Below are 15439 nucleotides of genomic sequence, written 5' to 3'. Positions count from 1 at the left end.
GTTTTTGAATACCTCCTAGATCAGTGTTCTTCAGCAAAATTAAGACAGACTTTGTTGTCTGTCAATGATCATTCTTTCAGGAAGACGGTCAGTAACCTTGGAGTAAGAATAATAAATTGACAGGGTATAAGGTGTGAAACCACCTTACATGGAATGTGCAGTGGGCTTTACCTCCTGCACAACATATTTTTTAACTGTTTCTTGTACTGTGTGAATTGTTTAAAAAAATGACAAGTTTCAGACCACATATTACCTAAGTCCTTAATTCTGGGATACACTGCCTAACAATGTTAGGAAAAATCTTCTATGGATATACACAAGGAAAACTTATAAAGCAATAACAGCAATAAATCATGTGTTTCTATTTTAGACAGCCAGCTATAACATAATAGAATCCTGTTGTAAATTACTGCCTACTTGCTGTCTTTCTATAATCAGTAATTATTTTCAGCTGAGAACAAATTCATTTCTTGTAAATAGTATACATAAAACTGCAATTATGTTCATTCTCCTTCATGTCAGTGTCTTTACAGTATTGTACATTCTTTTGTTTGTGTAGGTTCATCTACTATGGATGGTTGGAACAATCTGAAAATGTAAGTATTTATGTTACTTAAGCTTATGTTTTATTTTCTGCATCTTACTTTACTTTCTGTATCTTACAATATGTTATGCACATTTTGTATTCCCAGTGGCTGCAAGATCTGGATCATTCCATTATCCCAATTAACAAACTCAATAAAATGCAATAAATGTAAGAATACGTATAGTCAAGCTGCCAGTTATAAGCAATAGATGCCAGGCAAGCATTATGCATGCTTGGATGTGTCAGGTATATACAGCACAGCTTTTGTAGTTATTTAATAATGTATTTAGTTGCTTACATTTTTTTCAACAGGATAATCCAGCAGGAAAATCCCATTATCAGTGGAGTCCTGGGAACTATGAGCTAGTATCCAAAGTATACAGACAAAACATAGTGATAATAAAAAGGACAACTACTAACATTTAGATGTAAACCAAAAATATTACCTATTGTACTATATATTATACTAACAAGTAAAAAAATGGCATGGAAGGAAAAAAATCAATAAATATGGTGATATGTTTATAATTATATTGTCAAGATTGAGACACTTTAGGTCAAAGAGAAAATTTAGGTTAGGATTGGAATGTTGGCAGGAAATGAAAAACAATAAAATGAAGTAAAATTAGCAATCTGTGTTTAGGAAAAAAGACATCACAACAAGGAAAAAGAAGCAATGGTTTAGTTTATATTACTCCACACACTGACACACTTCACTTGGTTAGAAAATATTTCTTTATTTATTTCTTGATTTTTTTTTCTGTCACATATTTCAGGTTTAAAGGAAGTTTGCCCCAGCATTTTCCAGCACAGATTGTAAGCAGAGTTACCACACTTACATTTTGTATTACGGACCTGAACAATTTTCCAGCAATTAAACATGTATGTCATTGCAACCAAAAAGCAAAAATGGCACTCGTGGAGACATTACCAGAAGCATTAATAAAAGTGAAGCGTTTTATCCTGTTAGTAAACTAATGTGTTTGTACTTAAATCAACCCGCATGGTCATGTGACCTCACATCACCAATAAAATCCTGCTACAGTTCTTAAGGTGGAAGGCACTATTACACAGATTAAATAACCCCACCCATTCTACTTAAAATGCCAAGGCTCACAAAGCAGGTTTTTAGAAACATTTTATTTAAAGCATGTAAGACATGAATTTTTATAAATAATAATATTTAAGTCTCAAAATACACAACATTGAAATATTATCATTCAAACTAAGTCCATTCTTTGTGTTAGTTACAAGTTGCCATTTTAATTCATCCAACTCTGATTCATCTTTCCAAGGAACCCCCCCCCCCATTAGTTTTATTCATACCTGAAACAAAAACATAAATAAATGGTCCAAGTAAAGTAAAATGTGTCTAAAAAGACCATTTTTCTTCACATTTCTTATTATAAATATGCTCATAAATTCTTTCTTTTAACATAGGCACTGTTTTCCCTATAAAGAATGCCGAGCAATCTTGATATAATGCTACATATACCATTTTTGATGAGCAATTAAACTATTTTTTGCTCTTCCAAATACCCGGGTAGAAATATATACTGATGGACCTTCCTGTGTGTATCTACATTGACCACATTTATAAGTCCCGTGTTTAGTGCTGTTTTTACTATTCTGGGAAATCTTAAGGGGAAGCCCTATTTCCAATAGGTTTTTAAACCTCATGTATTTCTTAAACACTACCCTTGGTTTTCACCTAATATTTTAAAAGGTGTCCCTCCCACTAGAAACAGGTTCCAAATTTTTTTTTCAAAATTTCACAGCTGGCTCTAGTGTTTTGGTTATAGGTCATAACCATCGCCTTTTTATGGTCTTCAACACCCTTCTCATTCATTAACTTTATACGATTTCCCTTTCCCTGAAATGGGTTCATAAATCCATGACTGTGTATTGTCTATTACAACTTAAAGAAGTCCTGGGGACCAAACAGAGTTGAGTGCTTTGATCATGGTAAGCATCTCTTTTACATTTATGTGCTTGCATCTGTCCTTGGTGTCCAACATACCTTGCACTTTTATCCCTCCTAAAAATTGCTTTCCAAAGTCCAAGGTATCTTTGGTGACTGACTGCTTTAGAACATGGAGGAAGAAGGGGAGATATGGATTTAGGGATATCTTTTGTCTCACCAAGAGATTTCTGTCATGACAAATCACAGAACTGGGATTTGAAAACATGAAGGGTGTTGGTGCTGGGACAATAGACTTCAGATACAACTGCATCTTTCTCATGTGGAGTCTTGCCAGGGGTACCATGAAAACCATAGAAGCCATGAGCAATCCTGAGGTATTCCTATGCAGTGACCAAAGTCTGAGTGGAAAACCATAAAAATAGATCTAGATATAGATCTATTTTTTCCAGTGGAAGAAAAGTTTGACATCCCAGAAACACCATCCTGTGAGAAGTCAAGAAAGACTTTTTATCCTCTTCGAATTTTAGCTTGTGTGAGAGATCTCTCACCAAAGAGAGACTCCTGATATTTTGAAAGACGCACTGTAAAGATAAGCAAGTAATTTAATATGGAAAAACGTGGATACCCTGTAGCCTACAATGAGCTAGACACTTTGAGAACATTCCTAGTGCAGTTGATAGTCGAAAGTGTAAGGCAGAGAACTGGTAATGTGATCCAGACACAAACAAAAACCTTAAGAAACTCCTGAGATCTGGCTGAATAAGGGTGTGATGATAAGCATCTTTAAATCTAGTGTTACCGGGAAACTTGAATGAGAAAAAAGAGGTAACAGGTTGTGAAGTGACATCATTTTGAATGCGGGTACTATCATATACTGGTTTAGGAAAGAAAGATCCAGTAATGGTCTCCAAGCATTTTCTTTCCTCGCCAAAATATCCTTGATGAAACCTCCTTTCCCATCTGCAAAAGAGGAACACTTCTTCTATCACTCGCTGGGATTGCATGTCATGAAGGACAAGTTTAAATAAAACAGTTTGGTCTGGTGTATGAGGAATCATACCCTGGAAAGGAGGAATTTCTTCCCATTGCCATCTGGAACCTTGTTGAATAATCTTCAGGACACATTTGTCTAAAACTATCTGTTGCCAAAGAGTAAACTGCAGATTCAGAATTTCTGGAAGACAAAAGGGGGTGACAGGGTGGGGGGGGGCAAAATCCCTTAAATAGCTATTATGACTTATTGGATTGTCTTTTGTTTTGTGAGTTTCCTGAATTCTTCTTTGACCCCCCCCCCCCCACACACACACACACCTTTGCCATTTCTTCTTAAATGTCTGTTTACCTGTATTTTGTTAAGATTGTTTGTTTCTTTCCCAGACTGGATAAGAAATTAGAGAATCCCTTAAAAAATCTGGAAAAGGAGGGAAAAAAATCATAGAGATTTTCTGTATCAGCTTACCTCCTTTCATCACACTTAAAAAAAAACACCTTTATTGAATTATCACTTGTCTGTGACATACGCAAACTTAGATTTATATTAAAGTAATCAAACCATATTAACAAGTTCACATTTACAAACATTATACATCACATATATTGTTCTATACAATATAATCAAACCAACATGATCTAAATTGTTCAATTCCTGCTTGTTCTTAAACCTCAATCCTGCACCAAAATATTTTTCTGCATGTACTGTTCCCATCATTTCCATTTTTTTCAATACAATTTACTCATACCCTTTTCTACAGACCCCACTTCCTGCTCTTTTGTCTCTATTACAATATTCACTACTTAAAGTATGATTGGTTTAGACTTTGATTTCCATTTTTAGTAACTGCTGTTTGGCAGCCACTAGAATTAAACTTAACGAGGTCTTACTAGTGGCGTAGCTAGAGATTGTGCTGACTTTGAGTTTGCCGCCCCCCTTCCTCACAAAATAAAACATAAATCACATTATAGTCATACCAAAAGTGAAAATGACGGCACTCACATCCATTGTTTAAAGCGATACCTCACCTGTGATATTGGAGTCGCAATTCACAAACTTGTTTGACCAATTATGCAAAAGCATTTCCCTGACACACTAATGAATTATTTTCCCTGGTAACCCCTTCATTAGTTTGCATTGCGTATGCACAAGCACTAAAATGACACAATAAATTATTTTGCCCAGCAGTCACTTCAGCAGTCTGACCATGTATGCACAGGCAGTTCCCTGATGCACAAATGAATTATAACCCCAGTTATACTTCAGTAATATGTCCAGGTATACACAAGTGCAAAATGACACATTTTGAGACCCCTTCAGTAAAATGTCCAGGTATGCACAAGCACCAAATTTTTGCTCAAGCGACCCTTTTAGTAATGCCTATCTAAACACATGCACCAAAATGAAACATTCATCCAACCAACCCCTTCAGTAAAATGTCAAGGTATGCACAAGCACACACAAACACACAGACACAGACACACAAACACACACACACACACATACATACACACACACACACACACACACACACACACACACACACACACACACTGCAGAAGTAAAAGAGTAAAAATCCATCTGTACGTATGTATATTACAAAACTCAGCATATGCATATATTAGAATATTAACATGCAAATAAAAATGAATTGTTTTAGCAGTGATTAAATTAATAAATTGTGAACAAACTTGAATCCCTCCCATATACCTTTCAACTGCACCTCCTTTAGAGAGATCTCATTTTACTTCATAAAACTGTTTGGCCTATGATGATGGATGGGTTTGTCACATAGGAGAAGGATTGAGGTTTAAGAACAGTCAGGAATTGACACTTTAAGCAAAAAAGAATTGATAAATTAAAAAAAAAGAGCAGTTGGAATACTAATGTCCTTTTCTGATAACCTTGAACTTTCTTCCACAACTACAGTAATACCATCCTTACCAAGGATATACCAAGGGTATACCAAGTTTTACTGTAAACTGTTAATGAAACTTTGTAGTTAAGTTGGCTGCAGTACTAAAAACTGTACTTGAAAGGGTTACTCTCTACAGCTGTGTCTGTTGAAGTTCTGAAGTTGAGTTTCAAAGTTCTTAACTCTGGAAATTATATGTAGATGATTCTACCATCATAACCTACACAAACACCATCGAGCAACTTCAAGCTCAGATTTAGACAGTTTTCAATAAGATAGAAGACTAGCTCACCTCATCCAGACTAGTTCTGAATGAAAGAAAGCCAAAATTCTGATTCTTCTCATATTAATACTAATCTAGAATGGGTCTATATCATATATTCAGAATTCCAAGATGTCAAACACCATATGTTCGAACTTGAAATTTCGAATATTGAAAACATTGAATGCTCACAATAGTGATTATTTTCCCAGGGAAAAAAATCGCTTTTCCGAGAAACATGCGCACAACACAAGCACACCAAAATAAATAAACCACACACATACAGTTAACAAAACCCATCCCCACACTAAACCACACATACATTACTAACTATCCACTTACCTTAACCCGCACCCTAACCCTAAGGTCCGTAACTATCGCACACTTACCCTATGAAGCTATACACAAACAAAGCAATAAATACACACACATACAGTTAACAAAACACAACCCTACACTACACCATACATACATTACTAGCTATCCACTTACCTAAACCCACACCCTAACCCTAAGGTCCGTAACAATCCACCACAGTGGAGGAAATAGCGAAGCCATGGAACGGCCCACTGAAATCTTGCCCTAGGTAAGGTTTCGATGTTCCGGGGCTTCGCTATTTTCAACATTCAATGGTTTGGGTTCGACGTTTTCACATTCGGTGTTTTCTGTGTTTGGAATTTTGATATAGACCATCTAGAACATTTACCCATTAGCATAATATAAAATATATCCATTTTGAGAAAATGTGGCTCATGAAAAGTTTCTAGGAGTCATCACTGATAAGCAACTGAAATCTGGACAACACATTAACTATGTTGTCTTCAAAATTAATCCAAAATAAGGCAGACTTTGCAAAGTTTGGTCTTTCCTCTCTCAGAAAGCATTAGTTTTATGAACCCAATTTCTTTTACTACCCAGCCTACTTTACAGAACCCTGTGTTAACTAATATCTGCAAGAAGTCAATTAAAGAAACTTGAAAAAATGTTAGAATTGTTAAATTTGCCACTAATCTTCCCAATAAGACACATTACTTTCTTGCCTTCTGGCAATTACAGTGACTAAAACTAAGTAAAATCTTGAATTGTACCCATTTCAACAATGTACACTTAGAACCCTAACAAATGCCCTACTTTTAGAAACTTAATAGCACAATATATTTCTACAACTTGAAGCATCTTGCAATCACCAAATTCAACAAACACTTTGCTAACTCTCGTTATCCTATGTATGTCACTAAACTATGGAATACCCACCTTCCAGAACTCAAAACAGTGATTAACACAAACATTTTCCTAGCAAGCATAAAAAGACATCCTGCACATGGGATACACACACACACATACACACACACACACACACACACACACACACACACACCTCTCACTTGTCCGTCCATTGGTGGTGGTCCACTGAGCAGCCAAACATATTCTGGAATTCAAATTCCACCCACACAGAAGATGAAGATGTAAACAATCTCGGCTTCTGTGTCTGTGTGACCAGACGCAAAAGGCGTTCTTAAAGAAGAATGCCCTTTAAAAAGTATTTTTTTTAATTAGAAGGAAAGATTTTATATTTTTCCAGACAATGCGCTGTCCAAAAAAAGCAGTCTCTATTTTCAGACTTTCCCTTAATTCCAGACAGTCCAAAAAAAAAAAAAACCCTGCAACGCAACAGCTTTTTGTTTATTAAAAATACTGCCCAAGGCAGACTGCCTCTCTCACCCCACCCCACCCAGCTGCGCCACTGGGCCTTATGATGTCTAGGCAATTCAGATCCTGTATCCCAGCTCAAAAATCATTTTCTTAGTTATACTCATTTGCTCACCCAGTACTCCTGATAGAGTACTTTGTAAGGAATTTTTAAAGTCTGATACCGTATTACACTCCAAGAATATATGCTCCAAGGTACTGCTTTTTCCCCATTATATCTCCAACATTCGCCATCTACCTGAGGAAAAATTCTTTGGAGTCTGCTTAGCATACAATAATACCTATGCAAACACTTCCAGGCAAAATCCTAAATATTATAGACTTTGTTGTATATTTGGGAGCCATATATGTGTCCTATTGTTTCTTTGTGAATTGCTTATCTAACAAGTCTTCCCACTCTTTTCTGGCCTCTTCTGATTGATTCTTATAGTTTTCTGCAATGTTTTAGATGCCTAATTATCCATTTTAACAGCAGCTTCTGTTCTAGAGTCAACTAAAAAAAATCACTCAGTGCAGGTCTTTCATTTAGGATTCTCCTATCTCTTTGTCTTTGCCTATACTCTGATATCAATTCCTGATAGGGAAGGTAATTTCTAGTGTCCAGTCCAAATGTCTTCTTGGCCTCTTCCAATTATGTTACCTTTCCCTCTCTAATTATTTGTTCCCAATACATTGGTTCCCTTGCCAGCTTCCTCCAGTAAATTCCTGCCCCCCCCCAGCTTATTTCTGAACCCTTAATTGCAGTCTTCCTATCAGCAGAATCTCCTTTCTCCATTCCAGTGTTGGCTTAGTTCTTAGTATGCTTCCTACTTTATGGATATAATATACTGTATGACTGCTGTTATTCTCTTTAAGGTTCCTGTGTCCAAAACCCCACTCCCTCCTTATTTGTTGAATTACCCTATTGCTTCATCATCATCATGCCTCTTCACTTTGAATTGTAGTTTTCTGCTTGTATTATGTATAATAGCTCTAAAATATCATCAGGTAATCCTAAACCCCCTGTTCCATTGGAAGGATCAACTTACTCTACTTGAATCTTACCCTCTTCAACTCCCAGATAAAATACTTCAACTCTTTATTAATTACTAGCAACAACTCCTCCTCTAGTTGCTAAAAGTATGCCTGATCTGTGTATAAAACTAAAGGGACTAAAACATGTTTACTGCTTGAATGTTGTTATCCATATCCATAGGCAGGAGCTTCCAGCTTCTCAATTTTTATATAATTGTTTAGTCTCTTCCCATATATCCTTAACTTCCATAACAGAATATTTTTAACACATACCCCTAAATACTTCATTTTATCATGTCTCAATAATAGTTTACAGCTATTGCCTTTGTTTTATCTTCATTAATTTTATATCCCAAAAAAACTGGAACTGTCTCAGAATGTTTCACAACATTGAGATGTCCTTTTCTGGTTCCATCAAGTATAAAATGATATCATCTGCAAATAAAGCCAACTTTTCTTGAATACCATATCATATATATCCTTGAATTTTTGGGCCCCTTATTTTCTTTGCCACAGTTTCTAACTGTAAAGCAAATAACAAAGGGAAAAAGAACACTTCTGCCTGATTCCACTGTTCAAATACAACTTAGAGAGGAACCCTCCCACTTTGATTTTTGCCTCCAAACCCTCATATATCCTCCTAATTAACCTTATTTTTGGATATATGTGAATTAAAATGGCAGCTTAGATTAAATGCACATAACCATTCTGGACTCAATGAGCACAGCACTGTTAAGCCTTTACTTAAGTTGAGGAACACAATAACAATTTTTACAATAACAATTTTTAATATGTTGTCTTACATCAATGTATTTTTTGGGTTTTATTTTAATAATATTTTTACATTTTTTTTGGATATGATATGTTTTTTTTTTTCCTTTTTTTTCCTGCCTTAATAAGGTAGGGTAGGAAATGGCAGGTTAATATAGGTTAATTTAATATAATATAATAATAATAATAATTTTAGGTTAGGTTAGGTTAAGTTTTAATATTAATTGACTGTGTTTTATTTTATTTATTATAATTTATTAATTATGGCATTGCATTATGTGCTTGTTTGCAGTTGTGCTCAGCATTCTTACGAAGAGGTCAATATTCGGACAAAATAACTCTTGTCAAATGGGTTGTTGTTCTTCCTCAATAAACTCCCTGTAGCTCTTGGTCTCTGGTTTGTTAACCTTATTATTGTATCAGGAAATGCAAATACTCCCACTCATAAAATCCCAACTTACTCCAATGACAGTGGTATTTTCTTACATCTTGCTTCCCTGTGGATCATCATTGTTCTATTAATGTTGTCAAATGTAAGTCTTCCCTCCACAAAACCACCATGATATATATAGCTAGCAATTTTGGCATCACCTTTGCCATTCTTTTAGCCATTATAAACATAAACACTTTATAATCATAGTTTAAAATTGAAATGGGCCCATATTAAGCTGTGCTTGATGGGTCTTTACTGTCTATAGGTATTACAGCTATCACAGCTTTTTTCCATGATGTTAGTGCTACCCCTCATTTTAAAACACTGTTTAACAAAACTTCCAGATCTTTATCAATTTCTTCCTTCCTATCTTCTAAACTTTCACCTGAATGCCATCTGTCCCTAGAGACTTTCCTGCAGATTGGTACTTCATGTTTATCTTGTTTCCTCCTATCTTAACTTTTAATTGATGAGCATCATCTACCTCTAACCTAGGATATTCAAGACTTCCGTAAATATTTGCATTTGTGTTTTTATTGATTTTCCCACTTCTCTGCTTTACACAAATTTTCATAAAATTTCCAAAATACCTCTAATACCTCTGTATGATCTCTGATTATTTTTCTTATTATAGGCTCCCTACGTCTGGAAACAACACTTTCTAATTTCTGTTGCATGGTCATTGTGCCAAAAGATGTGACCTCCTCTTGTACTGTGAGATCTTACTTATGCTATAATACTCCAACCTTTGTTATCCCCTCTAAATGATTCTTGTTATTTTTAGCCAGATCTCTTTTTCTATTATTTCCAACCTATTGTTAAACTCAACATTTATTTTATCCAACTCACTAGCTATAACTTCTGAAGTAATTTCTATCCTACTTAATAACTGTCAAATAATTTCCACTAACCATTCCTTAAATTCCTTTCTGTTTAACAAGTAGTTAGGGAAGCACCAGTGTCTCATGTTTACTTCATTACCCTGCATCTTTATCTTAGTAATTGTTGGAGCATGATCTGAAATAGTTACTGGATGTGTTTCAAAGTCCTCAATTAAATGCACATGTTCCTGTGAAATAAATTTTTTGTCTCATCTAACCCGGTTATTGTACTTTAGGGAATAATATGCAAATTCTCTCTGAGTTTCTACTACTGAATTCAGGTCTTTTGTAATAAATATTTCCATAAATGTCTTTAGAAATCTATTTTTTTATATTTTCTTTTCTAGACCCTCCTTGTTGCAAATAAAATTTCAGTTCTCATCTATAAGAACTGTTATGTGTGAATGCTCTTCATAGACTTTAGCTCTACCTTCAGCACAGTGATCCCTCAACATCTGATAAAGAAACTCAACCAACTGGGAATAAACACTCCCCTATGCAATTGGATACTGAACTTACTCACAGACTGACCACAAACAGTACACATTGGCAATAATACCTTAGAGAGCATCAATATGAACAAGTGGGTTCCTCAAGGCTGTGTTCTGAGTCCTATGTTGTTCGCCTTGTTAACTTATGACTGCACCACCAAGCTTAACTTGAACGGCATCATCAAGTTTGCAGATGAAACGACTGTTGTTGGTCTCATTAGCAAAGATGACAAATCAGCCTACAGGGAGGAAGTTAATCAACTCATCGTCTGGTGCGACAACAACAACTTTGCACTAAATGTGAGCAAGACCAAAGAGATCATTGTCATTTTCAGAAAAATGCATAAAACACACTGTCTACTAACGATCCATAATGAAATAGTGGAGAGACTGGAAAGCACAAAATTGCTGGGAGTACATATAACAGATGACATAATACAGAGAATTAATGCTACTGCCATTGCAAAGAAAACACAGCAATGCCTTCATCTCTTGTGAAAGATGAGGAAGATAAACCTCCCCTCTCCAATCATCACTACCTTCTGCAGAGGCACTATAGAGAGCATACTAACCAACAGTATTGCAACTTGGTACAGTAACTGCTCTACCCCAAAACAAAAGGACCTCCAGAAAGTGGTTAAGGTAGCAGAAAAAATCATTGGGACCATGCCTCCAGACATGCAAGAAATATACATGTCAAGGTGTCTCAGCAGGACCAACAAGATAACCAGAGACACTATCCACCCTCTACATGGACTGTTCACCTATTTATCTTTTGATAAACTCTACCTCAGTATGAAACGCAAAACTGCCAGATTCAATAAGAATTTCTTCCCAAAGGCCACTAGACTACTAAACCCACCTAACTCCACAGCATGTTGAACTCTGAACTCTGACAAAGGCTGCTGAAAATTCCAATGACAATACCTTATATTTTTTGTGCAATAATATTTCTGTGCAATAACACCACTTCATCAGACATCAGTCTTCAATTCATATTTCTGTTCACTAATCAAAGCTGTAAAGCAACTGTGCAGTAACGACTACCATGGAAAAAGTCTCCTGTATGTGCAATCAATATGTATAATAATTACCGTTTAAGAAAGTAATGTGCATCATGTCAGTAGTAGCTGTTGTACTGTAGATTGTCTATATGTGGAAATGCCTCCACCCTGAGACAGAGTAATGACATTTTGTTCAGTTATGTACAAGTTGTATAGTCTGAATGACAATAAAGTTTACTTTGACTTTGACTGTGAAAAAAATATTCCTGCTGAAATCTGATTATTTCTCTTATTTTTTTTAAACTCCATAATAGCAGTTTTAGGTGGAAAATAAATACATGCCAATGAAATCCTTACCTCTTGGCAGTAGCCCCTTACTACTACAAATGTGCCATTATTATATATTTTTCCTTTTCTATCACTATTGGAACTTGTTTAACAATTAATTACTCCTCTTTTCCTTTGTCCCTGATATTCAGCTGAATATCCATCATAAAATCCTTTCTTTATCAAATTCACATGCTCACAGCTATCCAAATGTGTCTCCTGTAGCACTGCTATTTGCACTCTGCATTTCTTAATATTGTTACATTTTCTTTCATTTTTGTCTAAACTCGAGACTATTTGCATTCCAAGATAATATTAAAACTGCCGCCATTATGATAAGAAGTCATTATTTGCACCTATTATATATGACTGCTTTTTAAATGTCTATTTCCAGCTTTTGTGATACATGCACCCACTAACGTTTGGCATGCTAACCCTTTATACAGTTTTTACTTATCATCAACATTGAAACCTATAAGATATTTTACAAGATATATTGTTTTAATGAAAACTCTCAAAAAACATACTCCTAGAATATACCCAGAATCTATTAACATAACACAAGCACACAAAACTATGTACATCTTTAAATACTGAAGATTAACCCTCCTAAGAGGAACAATTGCCGCAAATAGAGAGCTGTAAGCACAGGCTAAAGTAACCTAAAATTGATGTTATCCTTGCTAAGATGCATGTTGTTGCTTGCACTTCTACTTACACTATTTGGTATCTGTTCTTTTTTAATCTTTATTTCCCTTCCAGATGTGAAAAACAACTTGCATGCTTTCTGAAAACATTAACTTTTAGCCTTGAATAAACAAGTATTCTGGATTTTTATTGCACTATTAACAGCCTGTCTCCAAAATGGAGTCCTCAGCTGCAATCTTCTAAAGACAAGCTGAAACTCGTATTGCTAAAGGAAAACTTTTCACTATATTTATATTCGCTTACTTACTTATTTCCACTTGAAGCTTGTTATTAGATCAGGCCAAGAGTCTTTATCACAGTATTAATCTAGCTAAAAGTAAGAGAAAACATATCAGCTCTACATATATTATGATTTTTGTATCTTTATACCCCCATCCCCGACATCAACAACCTAAGATTACAGCTTATTAAGTCAAGCATGCTACTGTCTAGCCTTTTTTTTCTCTTTTTGCATTGTAATGCCCACATTTCGTAGTACCAAGAAAGAAGAGGAAAAAAGGGCATATGTTTACTTTAATACTAAAAAAAGAAAAGAAAGAGAAAAAGGTATCCGTTTACTTTAGCATCTTTATTACATACAAGAACAACTAAAATGCTTTACTATAAAACATGCAACTATTGTTAAAGGTTTCATAGAAATACTGTTAAAAATAGAAACTTTTACTTAGTTATTTTTTTCCTTCATCTTGTCCTCCTGTCAGTGTCATTACAAATCTTAATGACATGAAGTGAGCCAAATAAATTTAAGTTCCCCACAAGTTGAACAAAGTAAATAAAAGCCCACTCTTTCTACTTTTTCTTATGCAGCTGTATTTCACAAATGCAACTGATGCGTTGCAACCTCACATTTATTCACTAATTTCTGTGTTGCTGGTCTTCTTCCTATTCATCTCCAGTTCTCAGCTCCAGATTCTGATTCAATTCCAAGGTACTCCCAGTTCTTCTAATCAACTCCTGTGCTTTTCTCTGTCTCTCAAGCATTTTCCTTTGGAACAATGGAAAAAAATCACTGGCAAAGTCTCTTTGTTTGCTTTATTAGGAGAAGAATGAGAAGCAGAGTCTCCTTCTGATTGATGGCTCACTTTTTGTTGGACAAATGTTTGTATTTCCTCCTTAGCCTGTTCTGCATCAAAAAGTATGAATATTCTGAAGACAGCTGGATACAGCAGCTTGAATCTCATTCCTGCCTCTCAACATTCCCTAATTGTTGGAATACATTTGTTTCTCTTCTACCTAGTAAACAGTGAATAATCATGTCCCAAATATATTGCCCTTTTGCCACAGTTTTATCAGGATCAACTCTTTCTGCTAGTAGGTTTACATCTTTACTAATGCAAGTCTTGGCTGCTTTCTCATGGCCAGATTTGGAGCATACACATGGTGTGCCCTTTCAATTACCAGTTCCTGTTGTGGAATGCTAGTTCAGTTGCTTATCTGTGCCTCCATAAAATTAACACAGTCTGTTCCTTCTAGATTCTCTGGTACAACAGAAAATCTTATATTTTCCCTACATACTCTGTCATCTAATTCTACCATTTTTGAAACACTCTTCTTGAACCGTTTCACAGTCTTTTCATCATTTGATATCTGACAGTTTTATCAGCTCATCTGAATATCTGTTTAAAACCTCTTCCATTTTTCCAGCCTTTTATTATTTAAGTTGCTATACTCCTTCAATGTTTTTTTAATCAGCTATGAGCATACTTGACTTACTTTTTCCTCTTGATTACAGGAAGCCATGTCTTACACTAAAGCTGGAGCTTGAACTGCTTTTTGCTGAACAGCTGCAGGTTTCTTCTCAGTCATTGTTTTCTCTTTACCTTTTCGAGCTGATCTTCTTTCAGGCTCTTTTAATTTCTTCTTTGATGGTATCCAGACAATGTACTTAGAAGCCAGTAACTGAATTTACTAAAAGTAACACAGTTCTCACACTGAGAGAGCTGAAGTTAAGCTGTTAATCAATGTGCAGTCATCTTAGAAAGTCCCCTTTCATCACACTGTTTGATGACCCCTAAAGCAGATAGGCCAAAAAAGGAAATCTCTACCAAAAGAAGAATTTAAAATCTCATTTTTAACATCATCTGGGATATTATGATGATGCAGCCTTACAAAACAGTACCAGTGGCCATAGCCCTTGAAGATGTATCATCAGAGTCATGTACACACTGTATACAATGTGTAGTGAATTCAACCTCCTGGATTAAATGCTTTTATTAACATTAAATGTTTTCTGTTTTCAAAAAGCTAGGAAAATTAAAAGGTTTGATCTGATACTTTAAAAAATATATACATTTTACATTTCATTACTGCTTATGTTTAAATGTATTGATGACATCTTTGTATTGCCAGCTAATAAATCATGTAATGATTTTCTGTCATAAAAGAATGTATTGCATGTTTTAATTTATTCTGATGGAGTCCA

This window comes from Protopterus annectens, chromosome 7.part1 (genome assembly GCF_019279795.1).
Source record: "Protopterus annectens isolate FY-2018-M chromosome 7.part1, PAN1.0, whole genome shotgun sequence".
NCBI classification, from domain to species: Eukaryota; Metazoa; Chordata; order Ceratodontiformes; family Protopteridae; genus Protopterus; species Protopterus annectens.
The sequence above is the reverse complement of the archived record's forward strand: the minus strand, read 5'-3'. Positions refer to the sequence as shown.